At 41.6% G+C, this 6,000-nt stretch overlaps 1 protein-coding gene across 3 annotated transcripts in view; it reads left to right on the top strand.

Annotated features, from left to right (window-relative positions):
* The first annotated feature begins 50 nt into the window (after window positions 1-50).
* The window catches only part of SNX25 (sorting nexin 25), a 162,198-nt gene continuing 156,248 nt past the window's right edge, over window positions 51-6,000 (top strand). For 2 of the 3 annotated variants that reach the window (XM_014521684.2, XM_025208029.1), the window contains exon 1: window positions 51-104. The gene's annotated coding sequence lies outside the window, so the exon portion shown is untranslated. Of the gene's footprint in view, window positions 105-994; window positions 1,185-6,000 lie in introns of those variants that run through there. The other variant, XM_025208024.1, reaches the window with a different exon arrangement.

The raw sequence follows: 6,000 nt of genomic DNA, 5'->3' as shown, positions 1-6,000 counted from the left end.
CCTTCGCGCTGGGCGCCCTGCTCGCCCTGGCCGCCACGGGCCGCCGCCGACCGCCGCCGCCCACCTTTCCCGCCGCCCAAGCGCCCAGGCTGCGGCCGCCCGGGGTAAGTGCCTGCCCCGCTCCTGGGAGGGGTGGGTAGTCTGTGCCGCCGGGCTTGTGTGCCCTGCCCGGCTGTCTGCTTTGGATTGAGATCCAGAGTGTATTGTAAGGCGTCTGCAGTGTAAACTTCTGAAGTGCAGAGCCACCGTGGCCAGGAAGACACGTTGCCATGATGCCCCCGTGGGCTTGGGGAGACTGGTGGTGTAGTGCTGCTTCGGGCCCTCTAGAGGAGAGGGACTTGACAGCTTTATATCCTGTGTACCCTCTTAGAAAGACCCCTGCAACACCACAGTTCACTTCCTCAGCTCAGTGCCCTGTTCTGCGGGGGCCTTTATGTTATTCTTTCAGGGACCGACCGGGATCTTCAGGACTGGACTTTCCTGACTTCCCCCAAACAAGAAAAGCGCAGGATTGCACAAGTGATGGTTTGGCGTGAGGAATCACTATTACACTGCTATTGCACCCTGACCGGCAGCTGTTGTTAGCTGTCTGGGCATGCATGCCAGCAAATCACAGGTTTCAGGGAAGGGATGGAGTAAGCAAGTGAAATACCCGAGACTAATTTCACATTGATAGTGCTCCTGATTAGCAGATCTTAAAACTAAAGAAGGATAAACATTATTATCCCCATTTTGGTACCAAACCAAGGAGGTAATAGGATCCAGTTGGCTACGTACAATGCTTTATTTTTTATGTTAGCAGCAACTCAAATTTCTGAATTTCCTTAGTGTGCTGTACAGTGTTATTTTGTTTGTTTATTTTAATATGGAGTTTGCTGTAAGAGAGGGCAGAAAAGCTTTTATAATTTACTCACCCCTATCATTTGTGTTTTTTTTCTGCTTTTGTTGTCAGCTGACTTAGCAATGAACTACAGACTTGTGGGCACAGCTTATTTTTTCACCCTAGGAATTGTTAAAGGGAGAGTGGTAGGATGGAGCCAGTATTTGTGACTAGAAGAATTGCTGAGCTGACAGGACAATATTGCCAACAGCGAAGGCCTGGTCAGCAGAATGAAGGATGCTCGTGACACTAGTTTGTACAATTGACACAAGAAGATACTTTGGGGAGCTTTTCAAAATAATGGGTACATACTATACTGTATCTGATTCTGGATCTCTAAACCTGTCAGTCTCTAATGTGCCACCCTGACCTGCCTTCTGCTTGTATCTGATTCTAAACTAGCTGCGCTGCCTAGCTTTTTGAAGTAAGCAAGAAATGTTGTGTGTGGAGTGAATAGGGAGCAGTCAGCTAGCCTGCATGGAAGAGTGTTCCAAATTCTGTGGCTAATGAAACCTGACTATTTACCTAGGTATTTGGAAGGGAATACTTATTAAACTGAATTTGGGATTAAGAATATAAACATCCTTAATTTGTGAAAAAAATAAATTAAGTGTTGAAATGTGAAAACCCACATAATGCTCAGAGAAAAAGCTGGAAAAGATTTTAACAATCCCAACTGGATTAAAGTTCTGTGGGCCAGATCTTCAGGTGACTTTAACTTGAATAGGTCAAGTGAAGTAAATGCAGTTATGCTTATGTACTCCAGTTAAAGATCTGGGCTGATTTTATTAATTTAAGAATGCCCTGTATCTGTGGTGAAAAACCCCTCCAGGTGAACTAGTAGTTGAAAGCACCCTATGCCACTTTAAGGAGAAACAAATCACTGGGGTTGTGAAAGAAACCACTAAATGGGAACTGCTTTAATTCCAAAAGACTGAGATTGAATAAAGCATAAAAGCTAATCTTTTCATTTTGAACAACAGAATACATTAATCTGCTGGGCAGGAATGACAGCAGAAATATCTAGAGACAAATACAATTGCTTTAATTTTTTATGCCATGTGCACATTCTTTTCCTGGTGTATTACCTCCCATTTTTCTCTGAAATTTCCTCTTTTGTTCCTGTCTGCTGGTTTCATGTGAATAGCTTCTGTACCATTACACTTGCTTTATCCTGTCTCTCTCTAGTGGCTTTTATTTTGTGGTATTATTTTCATTATTTCTCAAAACAATTTTACATAAAACATTAAAAAAACCCAAATCTCAGAAGACAGCAATAATAGCACAGTTATTCTAGTCCAGGCATAGCTTTTGTAGTAAAATCTAATATCCTGTAAGATTCAGTTGCAAGATTCCTTTTCATGAGCCAAATGAAGTACGTTACAATTTGCAAAACTGAAGCTGTCTACATGAAAAGAATGCAAAAGAAAATGTTAAATAAATGAGTAAAGGTTTTCATCCTTTCTGCTTAGATGTCCTGTTCCTAGTTCTCCAAATTTCTAAGGTTGTGTACAAATGTTCATTTCTAGCACTGGGAAATTTCCATCACTAGGAATGATTCTGGGAGAAGAAGCAGTACAGATGTTCAGTTTGCATCTGCCGCCTTTCCCCTGTTCCTTGCACCTTCCAGGAGATGGGAGTAATCCCTGGTCTGGGGAAAGCATGGGCTGCTCCAGTCATCCTGTTCTGGGAGGGACAGTGCCCCCTTCTGTTTCTCACACGGGCCAGGGATTCTGGTATGTGAGCGTATGAGGAGTTGGCTCCCTTCCCTTCCTAGTCTCCCAAAGGAGTGGGAACAATTGCTCCCTATGTTTTTTCCAGAATGGGGTGACACCGGCTACAGAAGACACAGGAGCCTTTCCCCATGTTTCTACTCCTGGGCCCCTGGAGGTATTAAGCTGCAGGGAAGTCCCTGGTCTTGGGAAGGTGCAAGGTTCTTCTGAGAGAAATTCTCCTGGGAATGACTTCTGCCTGGTTGGAACTGGGTTATTTTTCTTGCAGAATGGCCATTTTTGTCTTTGGAGAAAAAGTTAGAATATCTGTGCACTTGTGGTTTCTACCAGGAGAATGGCAATTCTCCTAATAGAAACAGAACAGCTGTATGTAGCCTAAGTCTTTCAACTGCTGTTTTGTATTGTTTGTTAGTGGCTTTTTTGACATGAAGTAGCTTTAATCTCAACTCTTTTTTTTTTTTTTGTGGGCATGCTTCTGTTGAATAGGATTTTACAGAAGTATAGGAGACTTTCCTGGCAGTGCTTTAATAGGGTGGAGATGGGAAACAGATCAGCACCTACATGGGCCATGTAAATGTAGGCAATATGCATAACTATGATTACCAGTTTCTCTCTCTTGTCTTTCTTTAATGATTCTTAAGATTAGGTCACTTTTTCAGTCATGTTTTTTATAATGTTTACATCCCTTCTATTTTTGTTTATTTGTACCAGCTTTCTTATCTGTCATGGAGCCTTCCTATATTGCTGTTCTTTTCCTTTCAGGAATTAGTCATGTGGTGTTATGTAGCTTTGAAACTGAAGTTTTCCAAAAATTTGACACACCTTTCCTTCCTTAGGCACAGGAAATAATGCTCAATATATAAGAATTTGCCATATATAAAAAATATAAATTCCAAGAAGAGAAAGTTGTGAGCAGCAGCAGAGAGCCTTCTTTGGAAAAAGAATGTGTTTGGCAAGCTATTCCATTTTGGGCTCAGCATATGAGGAAACACTAAATATTTGGTAATAAATATTTACTATAATAGGAGTCAGACTGAGTGCTTAGAGTCAGTGGGAACATTTCTAACTAACTTCAGAAGGAGTCCCTCTTTTACCCCCATGCTTGAGTAGGACTCCCAGAGGCAAATTCTTGTTTTATTTTTTTTTTTGAGGCCTTGATTCTGGAAATACTTATGGCATGAGCAGTACCTTTGCTTGTAATGGACCTTTTAATTTGAGTAAAATTACTTGTGTGAGTAGGTTCACCCAAGGAAGACTGCGGGTTCAGCCCCTTTAAAAGGCAACATTTATGCTTTTCCTTTCTTGCTTTATTTGAATTCTTTCCCAGAGAAGCCATCCTTACTGTAAAATAATTGTTCTGTGCTCTTAGCCTCTCTGGGAGTGGAAAGGTGTGCATGGTGTGGGCTTGTTGTTTGCTTAGATTGTGCAGTGAATGCATTGGAAATATTTTGAGAATTGGAAGGGAAAAATACATTCTATATTTAAAAACTATGGACTTGAAAAGAAGTATGTCATTTAGTTGATATCAGAATTTACATACACAAAATTGTATGTAAATTAGACTTCATGGTATGGTTTCCTCCTTCACCAAAACCTGAATGTTTATTATCCTGTTGTTTGGCAAACCTTCCACAACAGGGCACTGTATCGAAGTGATGTTCCTGTATATGATATATTAAGTGATCAGATCTGTCTAGACAATAGGCTGGTTTAATTTTGTGGGGTAATGATATGGGTTTTGTTGGTTCTGCCCCACGTAATGTTGGAAAATATGTAGATCATTTGCAACTGTAGGAAATAAATAAAACAGTGTTAAATGTTTAGTTATGGAAAACAATTTTTATAAATAAACAATTCCTATTAATGTTTATGTGCTGAGACAACTGCTATTGTGTTTGTGTGATGCAAATTATTTATATTAAAAAAAAATAAAACAATTTAGGAATATTTCTAACACGTAGCATGAGTTGGCTCTAGGCAAGATAATTTGTAGAGAATGAAACGCACTCGAGCAACAAACCAGTACAATCTACTTTAACCAGTACAGTCTAATATTAATAAAAATAATGCTTTAAACACCCAAGGGATGCTCCCTTACTTAACACAAACAAACATATCCTCTCGCAGAGGTTAGAGATGGGGGAGCGGAGGTGGGGAAACATCCATCTCTGCAAATTCTGTATGGTTCCCCACAGCACATAATTAACTTGTGTAATTGCAGAAGAGAGAATTTTGATTGACTTAAAAAAAACCCCAAACCCTTGGGGAGGGTAAAAAAAATACAAAGAGTAAAATTGTGTTTTCACAGGTTTCTGTTGCAGTGTAGCTGTGTAAATGGTTCTTCTTTCAAAAGAATTAGCAGGGCACACTGTTTTTCTTTTATTTCCTAACACATGCTTTGACTCTGAATCATGAAATAACTCTTAATGAGTAGACTGGATAGCTGTACTTCTCTTACGGTAGGGCTTTCTAAATGGTGGGCTGCAGCCATGAGGTTCCTTTTCTTACTGAGGTGGTGGTTGGGGTCTCTGGCCTCCCCCATTCCTTCTTCAGCTTCTGTTTCTTGTCCCTGCTTCTGGGGAGTAGGAGGGAGCTAGGCTGTCCATGCTGCATGCACAGCAGGGACTCTGAGGTGCCATGCTGCATGTGTGGCAAAAGGAGGAGTTGGGCTGTGCAACAGGGGGGAAGAGCTGCCATGAAGCATGCCTAGCTGGGAGGTGGAGGTGGGGCTTTGCGCAAGGTGAGGGAGCTGGTCTGCTTTTGCTTTCATGGATTGCTTGGGGTGAGGGGAGGCTATTCACATTTGTGGGAATCGGGAGGGCTGCCGGCATGGTGAACAGCTTGTGTGAGGGGGTGACATCTCTTCCCCCACCCCGCCCCCAAGTCTGTGGCTCATGCAGCCCCTGGCAGCCCAGAAGTTGGACAGCCCTGCTTTAAGTAATGCCAAAAGTAAGGATGCCTGGCTTATTTGTGTAGTGTTGTGGCCATGATGGTCTAGGAAATATGCAGGAAGTAAAGTTCGTTCGATAATATATTTTATTGAACCAATGACATATTGGAGGAAGATCACTCTTTCTGACTGCAGAGGCCTGATACTCAAAGCAAACCTATGCAGTATCTTCAGAAGAGTGGCCTGGGAGCAAGAATTCGTAGCTTCATTGGACATTAAAGTCATGCACTTAACACGGATGATGGTTTTATGGCTTGTTACAATTTACCTGCTCTGCCTGTTAACTTCTCCTCTTCAAGTAATAATGACATTCTTCCTTTTGAATGGTCTTTCTGTTTTACAGAATTACGCTGATATATTTCAATTGATCTTTATTTTGTCTGTGCCTACTTCTGATAACTTATCTTTGTTCCACAGGTTTACTGTCCTCTTTCTCT

Source organism: Alligator sinensis, unplaced genomic scaffold (assembly GCF_000455745.1).
Source record: "Alligator sinensis unplaced genomic scaffold, ASM45574v1 scaffold528_1, whole genome shotgun sequence".
Classification (NCBI taxonomy): Eukaryota; Metazoa; Chordata; order Crocodylia; family Alligatoridae; genus Alligator; species Alligator sinensis.
Note: the sequence above shows the minus strand (reverse complement) of the source record. Positions and strands in the feature narration are given on the sequence as shown.